Source organism: Balaenoptera musculus, chromosome 1, assembly GCF_009873245.2.
Source record: "Balaenoptera musculus isolate JJ_BM4_2016_0621 chromosome 1, mBalMus1.pri.v3, whole genome shotgun sequence".
In the NCBI taxonomy this organism is placed as follows: Eukaryota; Metazoa; Chordata; class Mammalia; order Artiodactyla; family Balaenopteridae; genus Balaenoptera; species Balaenoptera musculus.
Window position 1 is genome coordinate 6956940 of NC_045785.1, and position 13986 is coordinate 6970925.

Consider the following 13986-nt stretch of genomic DNA (forward strand, 5'->3'; position numbering starts at 1 on the left):
CTACTGACTGTGTAGTAATCTGGGGGGCGCAAGGCGATAGATAGCTCGTTAGTACTTAATTTTTTTGTTTCCCTGTTTGCTAGACAGATTGGGCGTCTTTTGGTACAAGTTTATCTGCCATTTGCATTTACTTTTTTCCTCTGAGTTGCCTCTTCAAGTCCTCTGACCATTTGACTAATGTGCAATAAAAGGACCAGAAGCAAATGCGACAAACTGTTGACAGCGGTTCATTTTAGGTGCTGAAAATGTGTGTCTCTTTTGTACATGTTTGAATTACAAATTTTCAAAATGAAAAAAAGACCAATACCTAAATGAGAGTGTTTTAGGAAGATCGGTCGGGGTCAGAGAGGTGCTGTGGGCAGGGAGACCAATTTGGAGACTCTTGCAATAACTTTGCGGCTGATGATGACTTGAACTGTGAGAGTGGGGACAGATTTGGGCAATTATAGGGGAATTTATACCAACTGGTGGTGATGTAGGGAGCCAAGAAGAGAAGAAATCCAGGAAGATGAGGGGTTTGAATCTGGGTGACCGACCAGGAGAACGAGGACAGAACTTGGCAGAGATGCAGAGGCTCGGAGGGGGCTGTGTTGGAGTCTGGAGAAGAGCTGAGTGGGAGCGAGGGGCAGGGTTGCCATAAGAGTGATGCCGTTCAATGATGCAGTTGCCATAAGGGTGATGTGTCAAGTTCAAGGAGAGATGCTCCCTGGAGCCACGAGAGCAGAGGAGCCCGTGGAAAGAGGGCCCCTCAAGAACATCTGTATTTAAGGGGAGGAGGAAAAACTGGCGAAGGAGCTGGATGGGAGCCTTGCAGAACAGGGAGTACACCATCACGGAAACCAGTGTTTCAAGGTCAAGGTCACAGTCAGCGTTTTCAAATGTATTTGTGAGGCAGAGAAGATGCTTTTTTTAGGCCGTTCAATTTATCGATTAGCAGGTCATAACTTGGAAGAGCACGTTTCCTAAAGTGGCTGGGGCCTGAAGTCAGCCTACTGGGTTCTGCAGCCTGAGTGCAGGGAGGGTGACCGAGGCCACAGGAAGTGAGGCTGGCTGCAGGAGAGTGCCCTGTCACTGGGCTCTGTGGCATTCTGGCTTGGTTTCAATGCTCTTCACCCGTGACTGTGGATTGAGCTGCCCTTGGGGGCCATGCTAGGCACCTGCCACTACAGGTGTCCAAGACGGGCTTGACAGGCTCAGGGTCTGTGGGGGAATCCACCAGAAGCCGCCTTCCTCTTGAGAACCTCAAGAACCTTGATCTATGCTGTTCAGTGTCTGTTCCCAGAGCAGCCCCGAGGGAACAGGGGAGACATGAGTCATTTCCTGGACAGCAACCTGTCCCAGCTTCTTAGCCATTTTGGGCTTGGCCTTTCATAAATTTATCTTCCTTTTGAAGTCCACCTCCATTTCCTGCCAGTTCTGTCTCCTGGTCGGGTCTGTGAAGCACCTGCAGTGAGAAACAGCATGTGAGCACGCCTGCGAGTATTCACGTCCTTCTTTTTCTTGTTCCAAATGAAAAGAAGAGAGATTGGCCAGGAGGTCTAAGGAACGCATTAGCCAAGTAAATGGTGACATTCTATCTCTGCCAATTTTCCTCTCCAGCATGACTCCTGGGAAAACAGCTCCTTGTCTGGACCGCCTTGGCCATTGGCTTAAAGATGCAGATGGGGTGGGACCAGGGATGGCTGCCAAATGCCTTAGCTTTGTTCAGCGTTTGTTCCCGTAGCGTCAGGATAGAGGGACCCCCCTTTCATCACTTTCTGTGCCTCAGGGTTTTTTTCCTTATTTTCATATAAAATGAAGCATTTTTTATTGTGGTAGAATATACATAAAATTTACCACTTTAACCATTTTTGAGAGTAGAGTCCAGTGGCATTAAGTATATTGTTGTGCAACCGTCACCACCATCCATTTCCAGAACTTCTTCATCTTCCCAAAGTGAAACTCTGTCCCCATTAAATACTAACTCCCCATTCCCTTTCCCCATGGCACCCAGCCTTCCACTTTCTGTCTATGAATTTGACTACTCTCAGTGCCTCGTAGGAGTGGAATCACACAGTATTTGTCTTTTTGTGATTGGCTTATTTCACTTAGCCTCAGGGTGCATCCATGTTGCAGCGTGTGTCGCAATTACCTTCCTTTTTAAGGCTGAATGACAGTCCAGTGTGTGTGTCCACACTGCTTATCCGTTCATCTGTCGGTGGACACTTGGGCTCCTTCCTCCTTTTGGCTATTGTGAATAACGCTGCTGTGAACACAGGTATACAAATATCTGTTCGGGACCCTGCTCCCAAATCTTTTGGTTCTATACCCAGAAGTGGAATTGCTGGATCATATGGGAATGGTAATTCTATGTTTAACTTTTTGAGGATTTGCCTTACTACCTGCCACAGCAGCTGCACCATTTTATAAAATGAAGCATTTTTATTGGGTGATCTTTAAGATATCTTTGTGCTTTAAAAGCAGGTTGTGGTTGTACGGTTCCGTGGTCAGTGGTTGGAAGATGACCTTTGGAGTTAAGATTTGCTCCCCGGAATGTCATGTGGCGGTAATAATTACAGCCACCACGTAACCCATTAATACATATGAAAGGCAAGGTGCCCAAAAATGCCTCACATGTCGTGAGGGCCGTGTAAGCATCCAGTATTGTCTGAGGACCTACTGTGTGCTGGGAACTTTTTGGCCTCTTTGAGTATATTCATTATCTTTGCAGAATAGGTATTTATTATCTTTCTCATTCGTTTTTTTGTTTTTGTTTTTGTTTTTGGCCATGCCTCGCGGCATGTGGGATCTTAGTTCCCCAGCCAGGGATCGAACCCCTGACCCTGGCAGTGGAAGCCTGGAGTCTTAACTACTGGACCGCCAGGAAAGTCCCTCTCTCTCATTCTCGCAGGTGAAAAATCAGTGATGCTTTCTCATGATGTTGGTTTGAAGTGGTATTTCTTGGGCTGTTAACACACTTCAAATTTTCTGTTTACCTAAAAGAAATGTTCTAATTCTTTCTTGCTGGTTCTTAGCCTGCCTCCCCCAAAGTATTTATGGAACTGCTCCCCTCACAGCACTTTTTGTTAAGCCGTGCAAGGGTAGCTGCTCTGTGGAAGGAGGGGACGTCATCTCTCCGTTTCGGGTGCTTTCTGCTTCCATCCGGCAACCCGGCGGCGGAGCGGGGCGGGGTGTGGGATGAACTTTAGGAGCAGGCTTTCTGATCTGTCGCCTCCCCACCTGGCCCCAGTGCCTGAGTCCTGAAACCCCATCATGACGTTCAAGGCCCTTGCCGTCCACACCGTGTTCCTCTCTCTCCCTCTCTCCAGTTACTGCTCAAATCTTCCAAATGGCATTCTCATCACTTGATTACCCTTCGGGTCCCAAAGACAGCTGCCCACCTCTGATGGGGGGCAGGGTTCTCTCACCAGGGGGTGGAGGGGTCTGCGTGCTTCTTCCCTCAGCTCATCTCTGTTACTGAAACCCCAGCCTTGGTCAGGACCCCTCAAAGGGGACTTCCCTGAGGGTCCCACCCTTCCTCCACCCTTCCTCCACCCTTCCTCCACCGCCACCCGTCTCAGCAGCCCCCCAGGTGGTGCATCCTGCTTCTACTGTAGCTCTCTGAAGACATCATCTCTCCTGTGAGGCTGTGGGCATCAGGCGGCTTGCTGGCCTCAGTCTCCGCACGCGCCCCCCCCGCCCCCCAGGCTCTGCCTCGCGGGACAGGCCGTCGAATTTGCCCAACGGATCATTAGTGGTTAGAGAAGAGCAAGGCTATGTCGAGACTCTTTTTACTTTTTCCTGATGGTTTAAATTTTTCTTCACTGTGTGAGAAGAAAGACTACAAGGAGAAAGTCGGTCTGTGGGGGCTTCCCCAGCGGTCCAGTGGTTAAGACTTCGCATGTCCACTGCAAGGGGCACGGGTTCGATCCCTGGTCCGGGAACTAAAATCCCGCATGCCGCGAGGCATGGCCAAAAAAAAAAAGAGAGAGAAAGCCAGTTTATGGATATTCAAACATAAAATAACACTAAGGGGCTTCTTCCCTAGCTGGGCTCCTGGTGGGTAAAGCAGCAACGGTTGCCTTAGCCCACGTCCCCAAAGGGAGGCAGAGTTGTGGAGGGGGGCACACCAAGGAGGGTCTGGCGTCTCAGTCCAGTGATTCTGGGCTCCTGTCTTCCCCCTCCAAGATCAAAGTCAACACCTGAAGGTCTGGAAGAAACTTCTCCATCAACTCAAGTGAGAGGTGGAGGGGGCCTTTCTGGTAGCTTCTGTCCAGTTGTCCTAGAAATGCCCCACTTCAGTTCCCAGCGCACCAGAGCCAGGTCTGAGACTCTAACCCCGGTATGACTCCCGCTGCTTGGCGCCCCCTAAAGAATAGCTCTATGCGTCTGGGGTGGGGGCGGCCGGGGCTGGCCCCCAGGTGCCTCTGAGACGGGCAGGGACTCGGCTGGGTGGGCCGGGGGACCTGATACTCAGGTGAGCCAGGCCTTCACCGCCCAAGGTACTGGTTTGATTTTTTTATGAAGGGGGCCCCTCAAGGTGACTGGCCCACCCAGGGGAGCTGCCACTGCTGCTGTGGCCACTGTTGGTTCCCCTCCCCGTTCCAGAGCACAGCCCAGGCAGGTCCTCGCACCCACAGGGGCCCAGGTTCTCACCCCGGAGCCGCTGGCCTGCCTGGCCAGGGAGGTCGTTGACTTGTTTTAACTTCAAGACCTTCCTGGTTTGGGGACAGGACACCCTCTCTGGGGGGACGGGGGAGCAGGGTGAGGCTGGAGGGGGGGCAGAGGTGCACCCCAACCTCCTGCCCTGCCCCAGCTCCCCCCCATCCCTGCCCACACCCCTGGCACCACGGGAGGCAGCTCCCACTCAGAGCCTCAGCCCCGCCCTCCTGATGGGGACGCTGGGCCAGCCGCGGCGCGGAGCCCAAGTCTGTTGAGGCTGCAGGGTCTCCACCCTCCTGCTTCCCACTCCCTTGCTTCCTTTCCACTTCTTTCTCTGTGTCTCTCTGTCTCTGTCTCTCTGTCTCTGCTTCTCTCTGCCTTTCTGTCTCTGTGTGTGGGTCTCTCTGTCTCTGTCTCTCTGTCTTTCTGTGTCATTGTCTTTCTCTGTATCTCTGTATCTCTTTCTCTCTGTCTCTTTGTGTGTGTCTGTCTCTCTATATCCATGTCCCTCTATATCTCTACCTCTGTCTCTGTCTCTCTCTGCTTCTGTGTCTCTGTCTCTCTGTGTCTCTGTCTCTCTGTGTCTCTGTCTTTCTCTGTCTCTGTCTCTCTTTCTGTCTCAGTCTCTCTCTCTGTCTCTGTCTCTCTGTCTTTCTGTGTCTTTATCTTTCTCTGTATCTCTGTATCTCTTTCTCTCTGTCTCTTTGTGTGTGTCTCTGTCTCTCTATATCCATGTCCCTCTGTATCTCTACCTCTGTCTCTCTCTGCTTCTCTGTCTCTGTCTCTCTATCTCTGTGTCTCTGTCTCTCTGTGTCTCTGTCTTTCTCTGTCTGTGTCTCTCTTTCTGTCTCAGTCTCTCTCTCTCTTTCTCTCTGTCTCTGTCTGTCTGTCTCCCTCTGTCTCTGTCTGTCTGTCTCTGTCTGTCCCCTGGGAGGCCAGTGAAGCCAGGGTGGACCCTTCTCACCGAGACCAGTGTGACTTCAGCAGGATGGGAAAACTGAGCAGTGTGCCCTGTGGGGTGGGGTGAGGGAATTCAAGAGGGTGAGACGGGTCCTGTTTGTCCGGGGTTTGGAACTGCTGCCACATTCCCCATCCAAGATCAGCAGTCTGGCCCCCCAGAAGGTGCCCCACCTTCCCAGTGAGGGAGCGGGGAAGAGAGGGAGGCTTGAAACTGGTGCCTGGAGGACCTTGAGCCTCAGGGGGTGGGGGGAAGGAAACCTCTTCCTGCCTGTGCCCCCACCTGGGGGAGACCTGGGGATGGGGCTGGGGTGTCACTCAGCTCTCCCCCTCCCCCATTTCCACTGGGGCCTCCCCACGGTGTCTGCTCCTGGGTCTGGACACAGCCAAGGCCCTGGGCGCAGGGGGCGTCCTCTGTTCCCAGCAGGAGGTGTGAGACTGGCTGGGGGGTCTCAGGTCTGCTGACCGGCGTCAGTTGGGGATCAGAGCCCAGGCTGTACCTGAAGCCCCTTCCCTGGGGACAGCCGTTGGCCGTTGGCCGGTGGCCACGGCCCAGGGGCAGTCCTGGCAGATGGCCCACCAGCCCCGGCTGCAGCCTGCTAGGCAGGCGCTTGATTCTTCGCTGGTGAGTTTCTGTTCGTTTCATGACAAGTTGCTTGGGAACAAGACAGCTGGTCGTTGCTGGGAGGGGACGTGGGAAGGGGGAAGTGGTGAGTGCTGTCGTGAACCTGCCCCTGCATGCCGGCTGGGGTCCACACCTGCCAGGCTGGGCCCACCTGTTGTTCTGGAACGTGCCTTGGGCACTGAAAGGGCGCACTGCCTGCCCGTGACTGTTTGCCTCGCTGCCTCTGTGACTCCAGCCTTGCTTTGCTGGGCGTCCCTGAGTGGGGTGGAGGGAGAGTCCCTGGGTCTCGGGGAGGATGCAGCAGCAGCAGGAAGGGAACGGGTTACAAACCAGCCTCCCATTGGGCCTGCAGCCTCCCTTCTGGAGGGCTTTTAAAAACTGGCCGGTTACCTTGTAATTGTTCCCAGCAGTGAGGAGCGAGTCCAGTGTTTGTTTTGCCTTCTGTGTTCTCCTGGCCAGCGGTAACCAAGGGCCGCTTCCCCTTGGTGACGGCGGAGCTCGCTCAGGCCAGGGCTGATCCAGCCCGGGCGAGGGAGGCCTGGGGACCCGCAGGGCCCGGCCACTGGCAGGGAGACACCCTGCTCCCGGGGCACCAGTGAGCCGCCTGCACTCCGCTTCCTTCTCCCTGGCCTGAGGACCAAGGGCTTCCCTCCTGCGGTTCCCCACCGACGCTGCCTGGGCACTGGCCCGAAACATTCCAGAACTCCGATCCTCCGGTAGGTGTCTGGGAGACCGTGAGGCCACTTGCTGGCAGGCCTTGTGGGGCTGGGTCGAGGGCAGGGTTGTGGACCTCAGCCGGGATGCTGCTTGGGCCCGGGGGTGACCTTCATTCTAGATTCTGGCAGAACCCAGGATCCTGAGCTAGTTTTGGGGGAGACTTTGCAGGGAAATGGAGACCTGCTGTGAAACAGCCCAGGTCGTGGAGGCCGGCCAGGGAGGGCTCCGTGGCCGAGAGGGACCGATCCTGGATGGCCGGGATTCTGGTCGGGTGGGGTTGTTTGAAGTGAAAGGAACGGCGTTGTAACAGGTGTGGCTGCAAGGAAGCGTGAGGCTCCTGGATGCTGCTGGACTGGCTTGGCTGGTCGGGAATCGGGGATATTTGGAGGAGCGGAGAGAGCTGAGGAGGGCTCAGAAGGAGCTTGGGGAGGGGGGAGGGGGCCCCGGAAGTGGTGTTGCCCCCACCTTGGTCTTCCCAGACCCCGAGTGACCGGGGGCTTCCAGAACGTCTGGGCCAGGGAACCACAGCCTGTTTTGTGCACCCGACGGGGCCCTGACAGGCTCTGCCCGTGACTTCTGTTAAACTCGTCGGCTTCTAGATTTGGTTTGTTGGGAGTCAGAGACGTTTCAGGACTGGCTTCCTGAAGAGGGATGGACGGGCCTCCATTTATCTTTCTTGCTGATGTGTTTCCTCCTGGCCTCTGCCTTGGGGAGGGCCCACAGCATGTCCCCCGTCCACCTGGGCACACAGAGCACCTGTGTTAGGGCCGTCCGGAGGCAGTCTGCATTTCCAGCGGGCTCCCAGGTGATGCCCCTGCTGCGGGCCCACGGGCTCCCCAGGGCGTGACCGGATGCAGGGCACGTGGGGTGACTGGCTCCCTGGCTCCCAAAGGGATCACTTCCCCAGGAGGGACTCGTACTGCTCCGCGCGCAGGATCTCAGGCGCGTCTGCTTTTCCGTTTGGGGGCCTGGAGGGAGGGTGCTGTCAATCAAGAGTGGGGCTATCTGGGCGGGGGGGGGGGGGGGGGGGGAAGGGGCTGGGACACGGCGCAGGGGGAGGGGCCTGAGCGCCTCTGTCCGACTTTCACACGGATTCCTTCCACCAGCCCAGCTGTCGATACTGTTTAACCTCAGTGATTCATTGAAGTGTGTTTCAAGGGAAGGCGTTGTGTTACAGAAACGCGGGTCCCAGCGGCTTGTTTTGTTGGCAGGTCTTGCCGCCTCAGCAGAAAAGAGGCGCTTTTGATATGGGAACGGAAACTTGGGACAGCGTTAGAAGCACTCAGTGTGCTGGGCGGGAGGGGACCGTGGTCTTCCTGCAGTTCTGGGACCGCACTGCCAGGCTGCCCACCTGGGGGTGGGGAGGGCTCCCCACACCTGGGTCTGGGGTCTGTGCCCCCCGCGGCTGTGACGAGGCTGGCCTTCCTTGACACTGAGGGGTGGGGGACACGTCCTCTGCTCCCCATGTCGCCTGTGAAGGTGATGCGCTGCTGTCGTGATTTTATGGAAAGTCCAGCTTGCAGAGGAAATACCTTTCTGAGCGCGGTCTGTATGGCGTCGCAGAGCAGCCCTGCCGAGGCGCGTGCACGACTCCTACTAGGTACCGGGGCCCTGGTCCAGCTCGAATGGCCCATCCTGGGCTTGCCTGGTTCCAAAGTGGGGCTGACAGGTTTGCCAGACAGGCAAGTGCCTCCGTCTGGCTTCTTCCTCCCTCTGCCCTGATTGTCACCCCGGACTAGCCCATTAAGTGAATATTGGACCAATTTCCCTTTTTCCACTTCCCCTTTCTTCCTTTTGTGTTCTCAAATGTGATAAGTGGACCAGGCTCACCCCAGATCCAAGTTGCTTTCCCAAGAAACTTCTCCAGATGTGTCTGTCCCGGCTGCCTGGCCCCAGAGAGCACAGAGGCATGGCACCCCACCTCCACGGCTGCCACCCCCATCACCCCCTTCCCGGAGCAGGCACAGCGGGGAATGAGGAGGAGGCATCGGGAGAGCTCTGCAGAGGCAGACAAAACCACTGCCAGCCTCGGGCTTCCCGTGGAGACCTCTGTGTCGCCATTAGTGAGCCTGAGACGGCGAGAGGCAGACACAGAGCTGGGTCACGGACACCCCGAGGTGGCCGTTCTCTGGGAGATTGCTGAGTTTGCAGTGGGGAATGGGTGTCAGGATTTGCATGGCTCTTTCTACCGTTGGGGAGCTACTGGAGACGCCTTCTCAAGAAGCCCTCCCTCCCTTCCTTCCTTCCTTCTCCTCAGACCACTAAACTACAAATACATGGCCAGTGCTGGCTCTTTTATTAAGTGCTAAGCTTTTCATGGGATCCTCACTTAATCCTTAAAGCAAACCAGTAGGGTTGAACAGTCATCGTCCCCATTTCAATGGATGAGGAACCTGAGGCTCAGAGAGGTTGGAGCACTTGCCCAAGGTCGCCCAGCTTGTGGAGCTGAAGGTTAAGCCCAGGCAGCCCAACCCCAGACTGCAGTCTTCTCCATCTTCTCCTTGATCCATCGTGTTTCAGTTCCAAGAAGTCTTGGATAGGGGCCTCAGGGCTACTCAGATGAGGATCCCAAAGGGATGGACTGGACCCTTGGGGTCATGATGGCACATCTACATTTTGCAGGTTCAAGAACTGGACTTCTTCCCCCAGTGTATCCAATATTGATACAGTTTAGAGATATCTACCAAACTCACAAGAGACTGATGTATAAACCTGAGGTGGGACACTCGGTGTACTGAAGATTTGCGTTTGCCTCTGAAAGGGGCAAATGGGAGGCACTGAACCGGAGCTCAGGGGAACGGGCAAGAGGCCCTCAGGATTTACGCCTCAAGCTTTGTAGCCCGATATCCCTGTTGTCACAGGAGTAGATGGAACAAGAGCTGGAGTCCTTGGTCCATGGATCAGGCCGCCATCTTCCCGGGTTCTGTGTCTGTGTCCTCACTCACCGCCACCTTTTAAGCTTAAGCAGTCCTTTGCTTAGGCAAGGTATGATCTCATCTATGGGATTATAGCTAGTTCGGGTTACATGCTGGATCCTACCACTTCCCAGGATCCCACCCCCTGGCCCAAGCTGCATCCTTGCATTGACTCCCTAGCTGGTCTCCAGCTGTCAACAGCCTCTTCTCAGCACAGCAGCTAAGAGGAATTCTGTTAGAAGGGAAGCATTGCGCCCTCTGCCTGCACAAAGCCCTCTGCCGGTTTCTTGTCACACTGAAGACAAAATCCAAAGTCCTTCTTTGTGGCCCTCAAGGCCTGGTGTGCCTGCCCTCTGCACACCTTGCACTGTCTCCTCAGTCTCTTCCTCTCTCTGCTCTGGCCATACCGCATCTCTGTTTTTCCCCTGCCATGCCACGCATGCTCAGACCTCAGTGCCTTTGCACGTCCTGTTCCCTCTGCCCAGAACACACTTCCCTTTGAATAGTCACATGCTTTTCTCCTCCCCTTCCCCCAGCTCTCTGTCCGTGTATCACTGTATCAGAGAAACCTCCCCTCACCACCTTCTCCCATCCCTTGCTCTGTCCTCACTACTCTGCTTCATTTTTCTTTAACACTTATTACCTGGCCCTATGTTAGATATTCATTCAGTCAACGCTTGTTTCTTGAGCACCTGCTTTGTTCCAGGCAACATTCTAGGCGTGGGGGCTCCCACCGTGAACACACAGATAAGAATCTCTGCCCTGAAGCTTGCATTGATTGTTCAAGTGATTGTTACGATGGCTGTATGTCTCCCCCACTAGACTGTAAGCTCCATGGGGGGCAATGATTTCTACCTATAGAGTAGGTATGTGCATAAGGTATATAGTAGGTGCCTAATAAATATTTTTGGAATGAATTCCAGCCCTAAATCACCTTATTTGGACTTGGCTGTTTTCCAAACACTCATCAGCTGAACATTTACAGACCACCTCTCAGATTGGATCACTTCTGCAGGTGTCTATCTTGTAGGTTTTGTCAGTTTTTGCTGGTTTCCACCTGGGGAAGATGCTTTCTGGGAGCGTAGGTAGAACATTCTCCTACTTTCCCAGACACCGACCATCTGTGGCCCACAGTTTTGAATCATCCACTTTATTGAGGTTCTCGGGGACTAAGGAACAAAGAAAGGATCTCCGGAAGCCCATGCTCCCCGACTGGGGTTTAGCAGGTGCTTGTGGGACGGGTAAGTAAACAACTCAGGTATTTATGAGCACCTACTGTATACACATAGGCCTTGAGCATGGCCCTTTGAGTCCCACTTTCTGTGTTTTCCACGAGCAAGTCTGGCCAGAAGGGGTCTGTGGGAGATGGTAGTACCTGGCATGAGAAGCTGGGGTCTCTCCAGGTCTTGAGCGACGATCTTCATGAGAACACAGAAACTCCACCCGTTAGAACAGGTTTGCATATGGCAGCAGGTCCGGTCACACTGTGCGTTAGCCTGGGGCCCGGCTGGCCTGAGCCAGAGCCCTGTGGTGTGGCATCTTAGCTGGCAGACAGGCACCGACAGAGGGAGTGAGCAGGGGCTGAATGGCTGGGATGGTTTCCTGATAACACACAGAGTGCGCCGCCTTTGCCAGTTTGGCCTCGGGGTGTTGACCTGCTCTGTGAAAAAGCTGGGACCTGGGAATCCTAGCGCTGCCTTGTACCCAGAGTCAGGTGTGTGTGGACGAGGGGTCCCCAGCGGCAGCTGTGCATGTGTTGGTCAGTCTCTGCCTGCACCACGTTTCGGGTGCAGACATGAGGATGCAGGCCCGCATTCCGGATTCCTCCAGAGAAACTCGATCTACAGGTGCTGTCTCAAGGCAGCGGGGTTGCCAAACCACAGCTCTGCGCTTTTTCTTTCGGAGGAAAGACAAGGGGGGTGGGGGGGGGGAGCAGAGAACTCAGCTCTAGAAGGCTTCACACTCCCCACATATGAATATCGTTAGCTGTGTACCCGTGCGTAACCCTGGCTGACGGGCCTGGCTCTGCCCGCCAGGTCTCTGCAAGCTCTGAGCTCTCTGCTCTGCACCCCTTTCCACACTTGCCTCCTGCCGTGTGGATTTTGGAGAAGTGCGTGGTTTTCATCCATTTATGTTTTTTTTTATTTGTTGCGAAATTCACATAACAGTGACCGTTTTAAAGAGGACGGTTCTGTGGCATATAGTACATTCACGATGTCATGCGGCCACCACCTCCATCCAGTTCTAAAATGTTTTCATCCCCTGCACGAGAGACCCTGACCCATTAGCCGTCACTCCCCATTCCCCCTTCCCTGGCAACCACCAATCTGCTTTCTGTCTCTATGGGTTTACGTATTCTGGCTATTTCATAGAAGCGGGAGCGTCACTATGTGACCTTTAATATCTGCCTTCTTTCACCAGCATAAAGGGCTGGAGGTTCATCCATGTTATGGCAGGTGTCAGTCCTTTATTCTTGTTTATGGCTGAATGATATTCCATTGAATATATATTCCACAATTGGTTTATCCAGTCTTGCATTGATCGACATTTGGATTCGTCCATTTATGGTTTTGTAACAACAACAGGACAACAGTAAGGAAATGGGAAAGAAAGGGAAACCCATAAGCTCATCACTCTAAACAGAGAAACATCATGCTTCCACCTTCCTTTTCATCTCTTTTCCTGCATGTGCCTGTGTAATTTTTTCTAGATTTTACTCTTAGGGCAGATACAGCTGTGTCCTTCCTTTTACTTAAGATAGCAAACCTTTTTCCGTGCCTGTCAAAGAGTGATCGTTTCAGCTAGCATCTTGGATGGCTGTGTCCATCTCCATAGATATAGCTGGGGAGCCCCCTTCCTGCCTCCTCGCATCACCCCCGCGTGACTAGCTGGTGCCGTGGGAATCTAGCACCCGGACCCTTCCACTTGCCTGGAGGTTCAGGGTGAATTTATCCGCCACCTGTGGGCTTGCTGAGCCCCCTCCTCCCCGCCTTGTCGAGTTATCAGCCCCGGTGTTCAGGACTTTCCAGGTTGACAGGATTGGAGGAGGAAGACCAGCAACCTAAAAGAGGAAGTTCCTGCAGGCTACTGTGGCTTTAAAGGATATTTAAGTCCTTTTTTCACCAACCGGCCTGTGAGGCCCAGGGATTTACCTCTCCCTTGGCATCCTGTTGAGTTCCGTGAAATCCCACCCAGGGTACGGTGATTAGGTTGCACTAGGAGACACACTGCCCCATTCCTTTTAGAATCCTGTCCAAGTTCCTTGGCTGTGGTCCATTCAAGGTCCAGTTGACAAACCTTCAGCCCAACTAGTTGCGCAGAAACTCCTGAGCGCCTTCAGACCCCACGGTCAATTCCAAGATCAGGAAGCCTTTTGGTAGGTTACTTTCACATTTGATTTTCTTCTTCGAAAAATGGACAGTGGGGTGGGGGGTTCTGAGGGCCCAAGATTTTGAGGGTGATGAGAGGAGGGGTGGCTGTGAAAATGAAAAGAAACACAGGACTTCCCTAGTGGTCCAGTGGTTGGGACCATGCTTCCGTTGCCGGGGACATGCGTTCAGTCCTTGGTCGGGGAACTAAGATCCCGCAAGCCACACTGCGTGGCCAAAAAAAAGAAAAGAAACGGCTCTAAGGCCAGCCTGTTAGGGAGAAATTCTTAACCTCCCACACACGACCATCTTTACAGTCAAACAACCCAGATGTCCTTCTATAAGGGAAAGTTACCAAAATTGTGATAATGGAATATTATGCAGCTACTAATGCATAAAATTGATGTAGGAGCTAATATATTATGGCTTGGAAAAAGTGTGTGTGGTGTGATCCTTTGCTATAAGTGGACGGTCCCTGTATCTGCACTTGATTGGGAGGGGGACACTTTTAATTTATACTGTATACATTTCTTTGAGATTTCTTATGAGCATGTATAACATTTGAAATATTTCAAATCAAGATAGAACAAGAAATTTTTTTAAATTGTGGTCATCAATCCAAGCCTGTCAGTTCTCACTTAATGTGGATTTGAGATTCCAAAATGTTGAGCTATAATTCCTTTAAACCAGCAGTGTCCTAATGCCCTGGAGGGCTCATTAGTATGCAGACGGCTGGACCCCACCCTCAGCGTCCCTGATTCAG

General features: G+C 53.5%; 1 protein-coding gene across 3 annotated transcripts in view; it reads left to right on the plus strand.

Annotated features, from left to right (window-relative positions):
* SPSB1 (splA/ryanodine receptor domain and SOCS box containing 1) overlaps positions 1 to 13986 on the plus strand; it is a 70209-nt gene that overhangs the window by 35328 nt on the left and 20895 nt on the right. The window contains exon 1 of one of the 3 annotated variants that reach the window (XM_036831681.1): positions 6664 to 6939. The exons of the other annotated variants lie outside the window; for them this stretch is intronic. The gene's annotated coding sequence lies outside the window, so the exon portion shown is untranslated. Of the gene's footprint in view, positions 1 to 6663; positions 6940 to 13986 lie in introns of those variants that run through there. 3 annotated transcript variants of the gene reach the window in all.